The sequence below is a fragment of the Dipodomys merriami genome, unplaced genomic scaffold (genome assembly GCF_024711535.1).
Source record: "Dipodomys merriami isolate MVZ:Mamm:240054 unplaced genomic scaffold, mDipMer1.0.p SCAF_33, whole genome shotgun sequence".
In the NCBI taxonomy this organism is placed as follows: domain Eukaryota; kingdom Metazoa; phylum Chordata; class Mammalia; order Rodentia; family Heteromyidae; genus Dipodomys; species Dipodomys merriami.
This window is the reverse complement of record NW_027204826.1, coordinates 555,911-573,372: the sequence shown is the minus strand read 5'-3', so window position 1 is coordinate 573,372 and position 17,462 is coordinate 555,911. Positions and strand designations below refer to the sequence as shown.

The following is a 17,462-nucleotide window of genomic DNA, read 5'->3' as shown; positions in this document are numbered from 1 at the left end:
AAGCATTGCAGCCTCCTCCTTTGTTTACCCTTCACTTCCCTTCCCCGCCTCCCCCCTCCCCCCACCCAATTTTACCCCCCTCCCCCCACCCAATTATACCCCCCTCCCCCCCCACACCGAAATTGTAAAGCTGGTTTTGACATGACATTTTGTACTTCTCATTGTTGCAACAGGTCCACCTGAATCCTTAAACGACTTGTTTGTCCCCATCTCCTCCACATGTTATACTGACATCAAATATAGTGAAAGCGGGGGTTACACTGATGCCTGTAATCTTAACTACTTAGGAGGCTGAGAACTAGAAGATCAAGGTTCAAAGCCAGCCTGGGCAGAAAGTCCTCAGGACTTACCTTCAATGAGTTAGCAAAATACCAGACTAGAGGCATGACTAAAGTAGTAAAGCATCTGTCCCTGGTAGATGTGAGGTAGAGCAGGAGGCTGGGTTCAAGCCTTACAAAAGACACACAGAGAGACAAAGAGAAACTGAGGTGGGGGGGGAGGAGGAAGAGGAGGAGGAGAAGGAAGGAAGGGAGGGAAGGAAGTCTCTGCCAAGGACTGGTGGCTCATACCCATAATCCTAGCTACTCAGATCTGAGGATCTCAGTTTGAAGCCAGTCTGGGCAGAAAAGTCTGTAAGACACTTATCTCTACTAATCACAGAAAAAGCCAGAAATGGCACTGTGGTTCAAGTGGTAGAGCGCTGGCCAAGGGAGAGCACCCAAGTCTAGAGTACAAACGCCAGGACTAGCACAACAAAAAGCAAAAAAACAAAAATAAAAAGGAGGGAAGGGAATGGAAAGGGAGGGAAGGGAGAGGGAGAGGACAGGGGAGAAGAGGGAGGAAAGGGGAGGAAGGGGGAGGCGAGGGGAGGGAAGGTGAGAAGAACAGACAGACTCTGCTTGCCTGGTATCAGGAGGGGCAGCCACTGATCTGTCCTGAGGCAGTGTGGGTCAGTGTCGTCAGCGAGGGCAGCGTGTGCTTCGTGGGCATCCACATCTATAAGTTTCCAGGCACACTGATTTCCCCGGGGCAGCACATGCTAGTCAAGGCTCTTGGGACTGACCACAGAATCCAGCCCAGTGAGTCACACAGAAAAGTATTTATGAAGGTTAGGGAGGGATGGTGGGGTCTTTGCAAGCATGGAGACAGCCTCCGGGAGGAACTCCTGAAACCACCACAGAAAACAGCTGGCTTCAGAAGCCAGGCACCTTTGAGAGGCACCCCCAAACCAGAAAGTCCTTGGGGCCCTCCAAATAGCCACCATTGCCCTGCCTGCCGCATTTCTTTCTCTGTGAGATTCAACATCACATGCTACTGGTATGTATCTGGTAGAAAATACTCTAGCCCTACAGAAGTTGGGGAAATGACCACTTGTGACCATCTTGGCTCAATTAGCATGGTGTCTGTATACTGATCCAATTTGACTGGGCCTGACAGGACCTAAAGGACCAGAGTGTTTTGGCTTTTCCAGAAATAAAATAATTTGTAAATTAGCTGGGTGCCTGGTGGCTCATACCTATCATCCCAACTACTCAGGAGGTTGAGATCTGAGGATCACAGTTCAAAGCCTGCTCAGACAGGAAAGTCCACGAGATACCATCTCCAATGTTGGACTCCAAAATCTGGAAGTAGAGCTATGGCTCTAATGGTAGAGTGCTAGTTTTGAGTAGATAAAGCTCAGGGATAGTGCCCAGGCCCTAAGTTCAAGCCCAAGGACCTGTACCAAATCATCAGCATCAGCATCAGTATCACCACTATCATCATCATTATCAATGTAAGAGAAGGGCCTGGAAGTATGCACCTGTGTGTGCGTGTGCACATACTGGGTCTTGAACTCGGGCCTGGGTACTGTCCCTGAACTTTTGTTGTTGTTGATGGTGGTCATGGGACACTGTCCCTGCACTCTTCAGCTCAAAGCGAGAGCTCTACCACTTGAGCCACAGCACCACTTCCAGTTTTCTAGTGGTTTATTGGAGAAAGTCTCATGGACTTTCCTGCCCGTGCTGGCTTTGAACCATAATCCTCAGATCTCAGCCTCTGGAGTAGCTATGATTATAGGCGTGAGCTACCAGTGCCCAGTGTCCCTGGACTTCTTTTGCTCAAGGCTAGTGCTTTACCACCTGAGCCACAGCTCCACTTCCAACTTTTTGGTGGTTCTTGGAGATAAGAGTCTCATGGACTTTCCTGCCTGGGCTTCTTTTGAACCACAATCCTCAGATCTCAGCCTGCTGGGCAGTTGGGATTATAGGTGTGAACCACAGCACATGGCTAGTATGGTTTGAGGGTGATTGTCTTGCCCTGAGTTCAGATCCCAGTACTTCCACCAAAGAATCTATCTATCTATCTATCTATCTATCTATCTATCTATCTATCTATCTATCTATCATCTATCTATCTATCTATCTATCTATCTATCTATCTATCTATCTATCTATCTATCTATCTATCTAGTTTGCTAAAGGTGTTTATGACATCCTAGGCATTTATTCCATTGTGTATAATTGGCCAGTCGGTGTCTTCTCCTCCCCTGTAATGAATACTCCTTGCCTTATTTACCAACAGAAGCTCAGCACTCAGCACAGTGCCTCCAAAGAGGAAAGAGGCCACAGAAATACTTAATGAGTTAGTAGGCCCAAGAGACGACAGGTGTGCGAGTCACAGGGCAGGTGAGGGTGGGGCTGAACGTGAACACGGAGTCAGCTGCGGCTGTGGGCCAGCATCGGGAGGGACTGGAGGCCACACAGAACAGAGATGCCAGTGGCTTTCAGAAGCCTGGGCTGGGGCCCAGGGCCTGCAGGAGAGCCAGGAAGCAGGTGCAGGTGACTCAAGGAAGAGCCTCAGGGCGGGACCCAGTCAACCAGGGGTTAACTCTCAGGGTTGACACTTGTTTCTGTAACACTATGGGTGTGTGTGTGTGTGTGTGTGTGTGTGTGTGTGTGTGTGTGTGTGTGTGTGTGTGTGTGTGTGTGTGTGTGTGTGTGTGTGTGTGTGTGTGTGTGTGTGTGTGTGTGTGTGTGTGTGTGTGTGTGTGTGTGTGTATCATGGGGCGTGAATTCAGGGCTTGGGCTCTGTTCCTGAGCTCTCTTGCTCAAGGCTAACACTCTACCACTTGAACCACAGTGCCACTTCCAGTTTTCTGGTGGTTCATTGGAGAGAAGAGTCTCATAGTCTTTCCTGCCCAGGTTGGCTTTAAACCATGATCCTCAGATCCCAGCCTTCTGAGTAGCTAGGATGACAGGCATGATCCACCAGCGCCTGGCTCTATGTGGTTCCTTCAGCACACATTTAGCCCTATGCAGATGTCCACTTTTTTTTTTTTTTTTGGCCAGTTCTGGGTCTTGAACTACTCAGGGCCTGGGCACTGTCCCTGAGCTTCTTTTTGCTCAATGGTAGCATTCTACCACTTGAGCCACTGCACTACTTCTGGCTTTTTCTGTGTATGTGGTTTTGAGAAATTGAACCCAGGGCTTCATGCATGTTAAGCAAGCACTCCACCTCTAAGCCACATTCCTGGCACAATGTCTGATTTCCTTTAGCCTGCACGTCTCTGCCAAAATTCAGTCCAGTATCTGAGCCATTGAAGGAAAGTTGTCCAATGGTAAAGCTGAGGGAGAGACAGAAGGGAGGGGGGAGAGAGAGAGAAAGAGAAAGAGAGAGAGAGAGAGGGAGAGAGAGAAAGAGAGAGAGAGACCTAGACCTGCTCACTTAGTTAGTGGAAAGGAGGCCCCTAAAAACATAGACACTTGGCCAGGAAATCCATCAACACAAGGCCCTATGGAAAATAGTGAGTTGTGTATCGTGTGTGCTGTGTGCCAATCCTAGGACCTTGGTGCTCTACCACATGAGCCATATCTTTACTTCTGGCTTTTTTGTGTGATTTATTACAAATAAAAGAGTCTCTTGGATTTGCATGCCCAGGCTAGCTTTGAACTCAGTAACCTGCATAGCTAGGATTACAGGCATGAGTAGCAGGTGCCTGGCTCATGAATTTCTTTTCTTTTCTTTCTTTCTTTTTCTTTTTCTTTTTTTTTTTTTTTTTAGTCACTAGTGGGGCTTGAACCCTGGGCCTGGGCCTGGGTGCTGTCCCTCAGCTCTTCAGCACAAGGTGAGTGCTCTACCACTTGAGCAGCAGCACCACTTCTGGTTTTCTGAGTAGTTTATTGGAGATAAGAGTCTCATGGACTTTCCTGCCCAAGCTGGCTTTGAACTGTGATCCTCAGATCTCAACCTCCTAAGTAGCTAGGATTACAGGCGTAAGCCACAAGCTGCTGGCATGAATTTGTTTTCTTAATATATCCTGTTTGTTTGCTTGGAATCAGACTTCCTACAGCACTGATTCTGGTCCTCTTGTGACTTTCCAGTTTTCAAACACAGTCAGTGTTGCCTGGCGCTGGTAGCTCATGCCTATAATCCTAGCTACTCAGGAGGCTGAGACCTGAGAACTGCAGTTCCAAACCAGCACAGGCAGGAAAGTCTGAGATTCTTATCTCAAATTAACGAACAACAGACAAAGTGGAGCTGTAGCTCAACTGGAAGAGCACTAGCCTAGAACGAAAAAACTAAGGGACAACATGTAGGTCCTGAGTTCAAGCCCCAGGACTGGCAAAAAAAAAAATGCATTTACTAAGCAAAGATTTATTGAGTCCTGATGTGTTGGATACTAGGTACCAGACTTGGGATTCTGAAATTTATTTGGTCTTGGTAGCCCAGCTGGCCTTCAATCTTCCTGCTTCCTCCTCCTGAGTACTGGGATTACAGGCATGTACTACCATGCCTAATCTGTATTATTTGATCTCAAATATTTTTCCTAAATCAACTTCCTCATGTATGAGAGTGACTAATGAGCTAGAATTGGGATGTACTTGGGTCAGAGATGTACCTAATGAATCACTCTCCAGATACACAGGTGTGTGGTCCTCTCAGCACAACCATGACCAGCACCCACACTCGAGGGACCCAGCCCTGTCTGCCTGGGCACTTCACGTTGCTCTCTTCTGCCAGGGCCTGGTGGATGGTGGCTCTTGTAAGCCTGTGATCCCAGCTACTCAGGAGGCTTAGATCTGAGGATCTGGGTTCACAGGTAGTCCAGGCAGAAGAAACCTGAGACTATAGTCTTCAACTACATAGCATAATTCAAAAAATGGAGGTTGTGGCTCAAGTGGTAAAGCATCAGCCTTGAGCAGAAAAAACTAAGCAAGAATATGGGGCCCTAAGTTCAAACCCCTGTACCAGCACAAGCAAGCAAGCAATCAAGCAATTGCTCCCTTTGCACAGGGACACCCCTCACTCTGAGCTGCCAGGGACTTCAATTCTTGGCCTTTCTCCTCTGTACTAGGACAGTGTCAAACCGAACCTGGCCAGGTACTGGTGGCTCACAGCCATTATCCTATTCAGGAGGCTGAGGTCGGAGGACTGTGGTTGGAAACCACAGCTGGCACAGAAAAAGGTCCATGAGACTTTTTTCTCCAATCAACTATCAAAAAGCCAGAAGTGGAGCTGTAGCTCAAGTGGGTAGAGTGCTGGCCATGAGCCAAAAAAAAAAAAAAGGGGGTAGGGGACAGCGCCCAGGTTCAGAGTTCATGCCCCAGGACACACAGGTAGATGGGTACAGGAACATGCACGCACACACGTGCGTAGACACACACACACACACACACACACACACACACACACACACACAGAGCAAGCAGGACAGGTAATCACAATACAAGTCTGCGCCTTTCACAGCCCAGCGTGGACAGGGAAGGGAGAATCGTCTGCTGTGTGGAAGGACAGGTTTTGTGGTCTGGAACCCCGCCAGCCTCTGCTCCCCAGATCCAGGCAAACATCTGGTCTTCTAACTCAGCCTCACCTCTGCTGCTGAGTCAGTCCCGTGGGGACAGGAAGGGCAGCTTTGCACTCCAGGGCAGGGTGGAGACCTGTTATAACTCAGTACTGCATCCCTCACAGGAAGCACTTGCTTGATTAGATGTGAGCTAGGAGCAAAGGCCCTTGTCTCCTGTCCAGTGGGACTTGACCTGGGCCACCTACCCCTACTGCCATTTACACATACGTCTGCCAAGACCACAGGGACAAAAACATAGGCCACCCATGTTGCCTGAAACCCAGCTTGGATTGTTTTTGTGCCCTTACTAGGGCTTGAACTCAGGGCCTAAGCACTCACTGTCCCTTAGATTTTTTTCACTAAAAGCTAATTCTTTACTACTTAAGCCACAGCTCCACTTTGGGCTTTTTGCTATGAATCAGAGCATCTCACTGACCTTTGTCTTATGCTGGCTTTGAACTGTCATCCTCAGATCTCAGCCTCCTGAGTAGCTAGGATTAAAGGCATGAATACCAGCCCCCACCTCACAGATTGTTCTTATTGTTCCATTCCATAGAACTCTTTACCCTTTTTATTGTTTCCCATTTATTTTTGTGACAGCCTTGAGGCTTGAGCAGGGCCTGGGCACCATCCCTTAGCTTTTTCGAGTAAGGCTGGCACTTTACCATTTAAATCACAGCTTCATTTCTGGTTTGTTTGTTTTTTTGATTAATTGGAGAGAAAGAGTCTCACATTCCTACTAGGCTAGCTTTGAACCTTGATCTTCAAATCTCAGCATCCTGAGTAGCTGGGATTACAGGTGTAAGTCACTGGCACCCAGCTATTTATTCATTACATTTAAGTAGCTGTACAAAGCAGTTTCAAGGTGTCCATTTATTATGAGTCTAATGCATCTTGATCAATGCCACCCCTTCCATCATGTCCCCACCCCATGGGAACTCCTTACAGTTGTCCTGTCATTTTTGGCCAGGATCTGACAGAACTCTCCTTTCACCTGGAAGTGGTTTTGCTTTGTGCCCAAGAAAACTTTCATGGTTCAGTGCTGGCACTGGTTAACCTCCTGGGCAGCTCTCCAAAGAGCTGCACTCTTGGCTGTCCAGTTTGTTCCAGTCCAGGTCCCCTCTGGGAAGTATGAGGCTGACTTTTTTGAAACTCTGAGCTAATGACTCCTGATTCCTTCCCCATCCCCCTCAGCTGCCCAGCTCTAGGAAGAGCACCCTATCTTTCCTCTGCTTTGCAAGGGAGCACACTGACCACCAGCCAGCAACCAGGTCGCTGGAGGGCCAGAGAAGCAGCATAGGGCTCACATCCTCACAATATCAGGAACTTGGACCCGGGACCCTGCTTTCCATCCAAGTTTGGGAGAGGCTTTGGGTTACTCTGTTAAAAACAGGGCGAGCTTTTGATTTAGTTTATATCTGCTTGGGCAGCCATTCCCTCTGAATCTGGTGTTCACTTGCTGATGAGGTCAGGCCCATCATCAAAAAGATTTGTCTACATAGAGGTCTCTAAGGAAACATATACAACTATGAACTGAAGCTGGGCTCCTGGATTCTGGTGGGCATCCCATGTTGGTACCACCATGGTTTGGGGTAACATCTTTCACCAAGGATGTGACTGGTCTCTACTTTTAACCATGAAGAGCCCAACAGGTAATTGTGAATCAGGGAGCTTACACAGTCTGGGAGAAAGGTCCATGAGAGTCCATCTTGAAAATAACCAGTAAAAAAAAGCCAAGTGTTGGGTGGCTCATGCCTGCAATCCCAGCTACTCATCAGACTAAGCTCTGAGGATCATGATTGGAAGCCAACACAGGCAGGAAAAGTATGATTCTTTGTTTTTTGGGGGGTCCGGTCGTGGGGCCTGAACTCTGGGCTTGGGCGCTGTCCCTCAGCTTTTCAGCTCAAGGCTAGCACTCTATCACTTGAACCACAGTGCCACTTCCGGCTTTTTTTTCCCTGCTTATGTGGTACTGAGGAATTGAACTCAAGGCCTCATGCATGCAAGGCAAGCGCTCTACCACTGAGCCACCTTCCCAGCCAAAATGTTTGGTTCTTATCTCTGATTGTAACCAGCAAAACAAAACAAAACAAAAACCCAGGCCCAGAGTTCAAGCCCCACAACCAGCAAAAAAAAAAAAGAAAGAAAAATAAGAAAAAAGTTATTAGTAGAGTTGTGGCTCAAGTGGTAGAGTGTTACCCTTGAGCATAAAAGCTGAGGCACAGTGCCCAGTCCCTGAGTTCAAGCCCCAGGACTGTGAGCACACGCACACATGCATGCACACATGTACACACACACACACACACACACACAAAGTGAGGACAATATGAGGCAGATCTATGGACAAAGGGACTGCTGATCAAGTGGTGGGCAGGATGGAGGGGTGGGGGATGGTCAAATATATGAAGGACCAGAGGAGGGAGTGGTTACTGTAACCCAGAAAGTGGGATCACATGCAGGAGGCAATGTATCAGAGACAACTGGGGGCTTTTACTTATTATACTATTTATGTCGGTTGTGGGGTGTCAACGTCTAGTGCATCCCCTGTGTCCTCGTGATTTCGTGACCCTTACCCAAGGACCCCAACACACCAGACGTTGACTGTGGGGTATGAACTCAGGGCCTGGTCGCTGTCACTGAGCTCTTTTTGCTCAAGACTAGTGCTATACCACTTTGAGCCACAGCTCCATTTCTGGTTTTCTGGTGGTTCATTGGACATTAAGAGTCTCATGGACTTTTCTGCCCAAGCTGGCTTTGAACCGATGATCCTCAGATGCCTCCTGCGTATCAATGATTACAGGTGTGAGCCACCAGCACCCAGCCAGAGGCTTTTAAATATAACCCATCCTTCAGGCCCCTCACCCAAGATCCACAAGCCAGGGCTAGCTTAGCTTAAACCATGAAAGAGGGCTGGTTCTCCACAAGTTTTCTTTTGTATCTCTGTGTGTGTGTGTGTGTGTGTGTGTGTGTGGTGTGTGTGCTTGTGCACACGTGTGTGGACATGAATGCCAGTCCTGGGGCTTGAACTCTAGATCCGGGCATTGTCCTTAGCTTTTCTGTTCAAGGCTGGTGCTCTATCACTTGAGCCACACCTCCACTTCTAGCTTTTTGCTGGTTCATTGGAGATAACAGTCTCACAGACTTTCCTGCCTGGGCTGGCTTCAAATCACAATACACAGATCTCAGCCTCCGGACTTGCTAGTATGACAGCTATGAGCCACCAGTGCCAAGCTTCCAGGACAGTTTTCTAGAACAATTACCAGGGAGCCAAACTATATACCAGGACCTTCAGAAAAAAGCAAATGAATTTTGGTTCAGATTTGAAGGCTAAGTTTAGAAGTAGGGAAGAATGAGGTTAGACGGTTCTGGATTCAGGTTACTGGTTGAAGCAGTAAACATGAGCACGTGTAGAGATCCTGCAGATGAGATGAGCTAATAGTCATCCTCTAGCTGTGACTGGGGCCCACATTACTTCCCAGGATTTTTTCACTGCCTCTAGACACAGGATCCATTCCAGTGAGTCCAGACCTCTCTTTTTTCCTCGCCAGGAACTCTGGTCCCACTGGACTTTCTTATAGCAGTATTAATTCATATCTTCATTTGTTAGGGGAAAAAAAAAATCTCTCTGAAGCCAGGAATTGGTGGCTCATGCCTATAATCCTACTCAGGAAGCTGAGATCTGAGGATTGCAGTTCAAAGCCAACCCAGGCAGGAAAATCTGTGAGACTTTTACCTCCAATGAACCACCAGAAAATTGGAAGTGAAGCTGTGGAGAAAATTGGAAGTGAAGCTGTGGATCAAGGGGTAGAGTGCCAGTCTTGAGCTGAAGAGCTGAGGGACAGTGCCCAGGCCTAGTGTTCAAGTCCCATGACTGACCAAAAAAAAAAAAAATCTCTTTGAGTCTGGAACCTTGTTCTGCCAGGTTGCACTGCCTAGCCAACAATATAACTCCCATGCATTTCAAAAATCACCCCAGGAGCTGGGCATCAGTGGTTCACACCTGTCATATTAGCTACTCAAAGGCTGAGATCTGAGGATCAAGGTTCAAAGCCAGCAGGAGCAGCAAAGTCCGTGAGATTCATCTCCAATGAACCACCAAAAAGTTGGAAGTGGGGCTGTAGCTCAAAATGGTAGAGGGCTAGCCTTGAGTAAAAGAGCTCAGGGACAGTGCCCAGGTCCTGAGTTCAAGCCCCAGGACTGGCACCAAAAAAGAAAGGGGGGGAGGGGAGATGGGAGGGAGGGAAGGAAGGAAGGAGGGAGGAGAAAAAAAGAAAAGAAAAGTATCTGTGCAAGGATTTGGGCTCAGACACAACCCTACATTCTTCTCATATAGTTCAATCACCTGATAACCAGCTGCAAAGAAAGAAACTTAAGCTACAAAAGTTATTTCTAGTATCAATGAATTTGCTGTAATACACCACTTCCTTTCCTTTTTGTTCTAATTAATGGCTTCCCATTTCCCACAGAATAAAGTCAACTACTCAATTTGGCTTAAGATCTATTATAATGAACCTGGGCTAGGAAGGTGGCTCAAGTGGTAGAGCGCTAGCCTTGAGCTGAAGAGCTGAGGGACAGCACCCAAGCCCAAGGTTCAGGCCGGACCCCCCCCAAAAAAAAAGATCTATTATAAAAATGAATCTTCTTGAGTTAGCCCCCCCCACCCCGCCTTTTTCCCTGTGGTACACATACTAGGTCTTGAACTCAGGACCTGGGAGCTATTCTTAAGCTTTTTCGGTTCACCACTGGGGCTCTACAACTTGAGCCACATCATGTTTTTCCTAGTTAGTTGCAGATAGGATACTCAGGGATATGTGTGCCCATGTTAAACTGTGATCTTCATATCTCAGCCTCCTGAGTAGCTAGAATTACAGATGTGAGCCACTAGCGCCTGGAAAGCCTCTGTGTGTGTGTATGTGCGCACGCGCGCATGTGCATGTGCGTGCGCGGATGTGCGTGCCAGTTCTGGGGATTGAACTCAAGAGCCTGGGTTCTGTCCCATAGCATTTTTACTCAAGACTGGAGCTCTACCACTTGACCCATACCTCCACTTCTAGCTTTTTTGTTTCTTAATTAGAAATAAGTATCTTTCAGATACACCTGCTCAAGCTGGCTTTGAGCTGTAACCCACAGATCTGTCTCTTGAGTAGCTAGGATTATATGCATGAGCCACAGATACTGGTACTTTGGGAGAGAGTTTCTTAGGAGACTTTCTTTCCTATTCCAGCAAGCTTCTGCACTCTTCTGAGTCAGAAAGTGACATACCTGGAGTTGGAAGCATTACTCAGATGGTAAAGCACCAGTCAATGAGTCAATACCAAGTTCAAGTCCTGGTCTCAGACAAAAGCAAACAAACAAAAAACCACCAGAGAAAGCAATTTTCTTTTTGGAAAATTCTGATGTCTATAATTGCCATTCCTCCATTGTTCTCTCCTTCCAGTCCAAATCTGCCCAGAGCAAGATGCCCCAATTCTCCAGTTCTCAAGCCTTTCAAATCCTAAACTTCACATAGTTCCCACCACTAGTATGTGAATGAAAAACTTTAGCACTCAAGATACAGAGCAGGTGGCCAGAGCAGGTGGCTCATGCCTATCATCCCAGCTACTCAGGAGACTTGAGATTTAAGGATCACTGTTCAAAGTCAGGCTAGGCAGGCAAGTCTGTGCGACTTCCCACCCCCACCTGCCAGTCCTGGGGCTTGAACTCAAGGCCTCAGCACTGTCCTTGAGCTTCTTTTGCTCAAGGCTAGCACTCTACCACTTGAGCCACAGAGCCACTTCCAGGTTTTTCTGTGTATGTGGTATTGAGGAATCGAACCCAGGGCTTCATGCATGCTAGGCAAGCAATCTACCACTCAGCCACATTCCCAGCCCCTGTGAGACTTTTATATCCGTTGAGCCACCACAAAATGGGAAGTGGCAATGTGGCTCAAGTAGTTAGAGTAGTAGCCTTGAGCGAAAGCAGCTCAGGGACAGCACCCAGGCCCCAAGTTCAAGCCCCACGACCAACAACAAAAAAATAGAAATTTATATTAAAAATCCCAATAACTAGCAAAATAGGGTTCTCACGAGTGGGTTGACCTCTTTCTTCAATCCGGGTAGGATGAACCACCTGTGCATCCTGTTGTGCTGCCTGGGAACAGGAAAGAAGGCAGAGAAAGTTCTGGAAGGTCGCTGTCTCCCTTCTTACTTGCCCCAGAAGTGGCAATGTGGCCTGCAGCAGCCGGCAGGGAGCAGGTGGGAGGTGGGACCCGCGCCTCTGGGAAAGGCTGCGGTCCGGGCGCGCGTGCAATGCACACTCGCGTGCAGTGCACACATGTCCCAAGTCCTGCTTCTCTTCCCAGCCCGGCTCAGGACCGGGCAGAGGTCTGCGGCCACGCGCACGGCGGACTTCGCGCTTGCAGAAGCGGGGAGAGGGGACAGGAGGGCACCAGTGGCACGTGGGGGCGAAGGTCAGCGGCAGGTGGGGCGCCAAGACGCCGCTTTAGCCTCAGGACGTCAAAGGGAGCGACTCACGCCGCAGCGAACCCCTTCTGCGCCGCGGGTGCCCTCAGGGCCCGCGGACGCAAGGAAGTACAGCGACGACAGGAGCGTATGCCCCCCGCCCCCACCGCCACAAAGAAGGAGCGTCCCCACAGCGCTCGGCCCCGCCCCTCCCCGACTCTCTGACCAATAGCAGTGAGCTCCGAGATTTAGCCACGCCCCATCGCCTTTTCCAGTTTGTACCTCCTCCAGGGCCGGTAATAATTAGGCAGTGGGCCGGAGCGGTCGCGTAAGCGTCGGGCGTTAGCCAATCAGGGCCGCTCTCCCGCAGTGACGTCACAGGCTGAACAACCAAACAGAAAAGTTTAATAAACAGCGGACGGAGGGGCTGGCGGCGGCGGCGGCGGCGGCGGCGGCGCGGCGGGAGCGAGCGGGCGTTCGGCGGCCTCACCTGTCCCCCATTCACCGGCGGTGACCGGGCGGCGGCGGCGGCCAGCGCGTCAGGCGGAGGAAGCCGCCGCCAGGTGAGGAGCACGGCTCGGTTCGCGGGGCGCCTCTCCTCCCCCTGGCTCCACGGGATCCCGGGCCCGCCCTCTCCCCCCCCCCCCCGGGGCGGCGGCGGCGGCGGTGGTGAGGCTCGGCCCGTGGCGAGCCGGAAGCGGAGGGCGGCGGGGGACGCAGCAGGTGGTGGGCCCGCGCGCGGCGGAGCGTTTGCGGGGGCGGGGCGGGGTGGGTCGCGACGTCCCGACTCCCTCCGGGGCCGCGGGGTTCGCGGCGCCCGCATTTGCGCCCCACCCGGCCTGACCCCGACACCCCCGCACCCCGAGCGCGGTTCCGGAGTGGACGGGGCGGGCCACGGGCCGCTCGGGAGGTTTATCCCGGCCTGCCGGGGCCACGCGGGGCCGAGGGCCGTGACATTTCGCAGTGGTACAAGTGTTTAAAAAGTTAGGGTGCGGGCCGGGGAGCGGGGCCCGCACCCGAAGGACTCCCCCCGAGCCCCCGGCTCAATTCCTCTTTCAAAACAGCATTTGTTTTTGTTTTGTTTTTACTATCGAATAACAAAGTTTTCAGCTTAGCTTAGTAGTGTCAGCACTTTCCGTGCACTTGTTGGAGTACGTGGGTTTAAGAGAAGGTGTTTTGTGAAGTGAGCGTGTGTAAAATCTCGAAACAGGCCTAAGTATTTATTTTTTACGTTTTAAGAATATATATTTAGGAGTAAGGGATCACAGATATACAGGGGGAAGACTTAAAGAGTGGATGGATTTATTATCTTTATTGTAGGGGTAATTTTTTCTGTTCAAGCATTGTTACACTATCCCCTTTTACACTTTTAAGTCTGTGCCAATTGGTTTTGTCACCTGCACCTCAATAAAGTGTTTTTTAAGGCCTGAAAATGTACTTAATACCACAACAGAATACACAGCGTGATGTAAGATGAAAAGATTAAGCAATAAAAATTTACGACTCCTCCCCTTAAACCAGGAGATGGAGCAAAACAAAATGTGAATCTGCTTCTTACCTGGCCAGGATTCCTGTTTACCTTTACTGCTGAGGTTTTTGTTGTTGTTTGGTTGTTTTTTTTTGTTTTGTTTTGTCGGTCTTGGGGCTTGAACCCCGTCCCTCAGCTCTTCAGCTCAAGGCTAGTGCTCTACCACTGAGCCACAACACCACTTCCAGTTTTCTGAGTGGTTTATTGGAGACAAGAGTCTCATGGACTTTACTGCCCAGGCTGGCTTTGAACAGCAGTCCTAAAATCTCAGCCTCCTGAGTAGCTAGGATTGTAGGTATGAGCCACCCCACTGGTTCTGGTTTGTTTGTTAATGTGTGTGTGGGGGGGGGGGGTTGTGCTGGTACTGGGCCTTGAACTCAGGGCTGTGCACTGTCCCTTACCATTTTCACTCATAGTTGAAACTCTAGCACAGGAGCCACACCACACCTCACCTCCACTTAGGGCTAGTTACTTGGAGATAAGAATCTTCTGACCTTTTCTTGTCTGGCCTGGCTTTGAATCTCTGTCCTCACATCTCGGCTTCCTGAGTAGTTAGGATTACAGGAGTGAGTCATGGGTTCCTGGCTCTGAGGTAAACATTCTGCATTAGTGGATTTGGTGTTACTCTCTTGTCTTTTTCAAAATAAGGTGTTGTTGTTGTTGTTTTTAACTTACTTGTATATAAACAGTATAGTCCCTTTAGTTTCCTTTTGAGTTTTAGAAAAAGTGTGTGATTGTACCTCATCCCATTATGTTGTGATCTGGTGCTAATCTTTTCTCCTAGGCATTTTGCTAGTTTTTTTTCCCCCCCAGTCCTGGGGCTTGGACTCTGGGCCTGGGCACTGTCCCTGAGCTTCTTTTTGCTCAAGGCTAACACACTATCACTTGAGCCACGGTGCCACTTCCAGCTTTTTTGTTTTTGTGGTACTGAGGAATTGAACTCACGGCTTCATGCATGCCAGGCGAGCTCTCTACCACTAAGCCACATTCCCAGCCCCGTATGTTTTGCTTATAACAGGTGTGCTTGATGAAATTTTCTTGTTGCCAGCTTTTGTGGCACAAGTGTTTCTCTACTTAAGGTAGATTGTGTGAAATGCTTTTAGGTAGTTGGGAGTCAAATAGATTAACGTATATAGGAATAAATTAGAGACCTTAACATTCCCTGTATTGCTGGGCACTGGTGGCATATCCTTTAATCCTAGCTACTGATGAGTTACAGATCATGGTTTGAGGCCACCCCAGGCACAAAAAGCCTGTAAAACTCTTTATCTTTAACAAAAAGCCAGAAGTGGAGGTGTGGCTTGGGTGGTAGAGTGCCTGCCTTGAGTGAAAAAGCCAAATGAGAATGGGAGATCTCAAGTTCAGGACCCAGTACTGGCACTACCACAGTTTCTCCATATTGTTTAGGTGGAAGATTCAAGGCCATGGTGATTGGTTTAGTTTTTCAATTTTGTGTAAAAAGCCAAAGTTTCCTATTATTTTTACCTGATAAGTCTCTTTCTTTCGATTCCATTGTAGAGCTTTATATTCCTTCTTAATGCAAAAAATTTAGCTAGAGGGCTGGGAATGTGTCTTAGTGGAAGAGTGCTTGCCTAGCATGCAGGAAGCTCTGAGTTCGATTCCTCAGTACCACATACACAGAAAAACCTGTGGTTCAAGTGTGCTAGCCTTGAGCAAAAAACAAAAACAAGAAACAAAAACTCAAGGACAGTGCCCAGACCCTGAGTTCAAGCCCCAGGAGTGGGAAAAAAAAATATACACACACACACACTCTCTCTCTCTCTCTCTCTCTCTTTTCCTAAGCTGTCAATCAGCCTCTCTTTGGCCCTCCCTTCCCCTCAGTCTGGCAAAATACTGGACAGACTTCTTTGTCTTAGTGTTTTGCTGCAAGTGAAATGTGTATGTTCTCAGGTTTGTACCACCTCTGTCCTGGGCAGCAGCTGGCAGCAATAGTAGGACTAGAGCGACATTGTACAATTATGCCATGTATGCTTTGGAGAGAAAGATGTGTGATAGGTATTTCAGGAACCACACATCAATAAGTATTTAGATTTGAAATTGCCCCAGTGCTTCCACAGAAACAAGGGAACGGTATTTCTTTAATTTCCTGAAGACAGTGTGTATGCAAATAACATGACAGTAGTGAATAGCTTTAAGTTGTTTCTTTGAAGGCATGAGAATAGAAATGTGTGTGTGTGTGTGTGTGTGTACATACATGCGCTCATGTGAGCACATACACATGGGTCTTGGGACCTGAACTCAGGGCCTGGGCACAGTCCCTGAGCTTTTCTGCTCACGGTTGGTGCTCTACCATTTGAGTCTCAATTCCATTTCCAGCTTTTTTTTTTTGGTGGTTAATTGGAGATAAGAGTCTGATGGACCTTCCTGCCAGGGCTGGCTTGAACTGGAATCCTCAGATTTTAGCCTCCTAGTAGCTACTGCCTGGTTTAAGAATAGAATATTTTTAACACCCATCTTGCAGATAAACAACAGGGTGTTTTGTTTTTGTAGGGCGGTATTTTGCTTTTTAAAAGTTTTGTAATTGCAGCCTGGCACCAGTGGCTCAGGCCTGTAATCCTAGGTACTCAGGAGGCTGATTCAAAGCCAGCTTAGGCAGGATAGTCCATCAGACTCTTTTTTTTTTGGTCGGTCGTGGGACTTGAACTCTGGGCCTGGGCGCTGTCCCTCAGCTCTTCAGCTCAAGGCTAGCGCTCTACCACTTGAGCTACAGCGCCACTTCCGGTTTTCTGGTGGTTTATTGGAGATAGGAGTCTTGCGGTCTTTCCTGCCCGGGCTGGCTTTGAACCGCGATCCTCAGATCTCAGCCTCCTGAGTAGCTAGGATTACAGGCGTGAGCCACCAGTGCCCGGCTCCATCAGACTCTTATCTCCAATTAACTACCAGAAAATCAAAAGTGGTGCTGTGGCCCAAGTGGTAGAGTACTTGCCTTGAGCTGAAGAGCTCAGGGACAGTGCCCAGGCTGAGTTCAAGCCCCATGAACAACAACAAAAATTTGTAATGGATTAAAAAGGCAGTGGCTATGTGTGTGGGCTCGCATGCATGCGTGGTGTGCATGTGTATGTAGGAGGGGAGTGTTTCAGTTTTGGAATGGATTGTAACCCAGACCTTACTTTTAATACCAGCATAGAGATCCACTATTAACATGTTGTCTGGTATGTCTTTGGTCTTCTGTGTCTTTGTTCTTTTTTGGGCTTGAACTTGTTGCTCCGTACTTACTCACACAGCTGGCACTCTGCCACTTTTACAACACCAGCTTTTTTCTCCTAGTTAAGTGGAGGTGAGTCTTAATTTTTATTTTTCTGCCCAGATTGGCCTTGAATCTCAATCCTCAAATCTCAGCCTTCTGAGCAGCTAGAATTCTAGGTGTGAGCTACTGATGCCCAACTTTGCTGTTTTGTTTTTGTTTTCATATTGTTAACTATTAGTAGTTAATTTTAAGCAACCTTATCCTGGTTCTACCTTCAAATTCATCTCAGAAGTGTCTGTTGGCACCTTTTTTCCCCCTTTTATTTATATATATATTTTTTTGGGGGGGGGGAGCTGATCCTGGGGCTTGAACTCAGGGCCTGGGAGCTTTCCCCGAGCTTTTGTGTTCAAGGCTAATTCTCTACCACTTGAGCCACAGCTCCACTCCCAGTTTTTCTTTTTT

At 48.5% G+C, this 17,462-nt stretch overlaps 2 protein-coding genes across 6 annotated transcripts in view; one reads left to right on the top strand and one right to left on the bottom strand.

The window, feature by feature from the left end:
* Bcl2a1 (BCL2 related protein A1) overlaps nt 1-12,108 on the bottom strand; it is a 40,429-nt gene extending 28,321 nt beyond the window's left edge. Inside the window, exon 1 of the mRNA XM_070042765.1 lies at nt 11,890-12,108. The gene's annotated coding sequence lies outside the window, so the exon portion shown is untranslated. The remainder of the gene's footprint in view (nt 1-11,889) is intronic.
* A 592-nt stretch (nt 12,109-12,700) lies between these two features.
* The window catches only part of Zfand6 (zinc finger AN1-type containing 6), a 66,347-nt gene continuing 61,585 nt past the window's right edge, over nt 12,701-17,462 (top strand). For 3 of the 5 annotated variants that reach the window (XM_070042755.1, XM_070042756.1, XM_070042753.1), the window contains exon 1: nt 12,702-12,827. The gene's annotated coding sequence lies outside the window, so the exon portion shown is untranslated. Of the gene's footprint in view, nt 12,828-12,968; nt 12,988-17,462 lie in introns of those variants that run through there. The other 2 variants (XM_070042757.1, XM_070042764.1) reach the window with 2 other exon arrangements.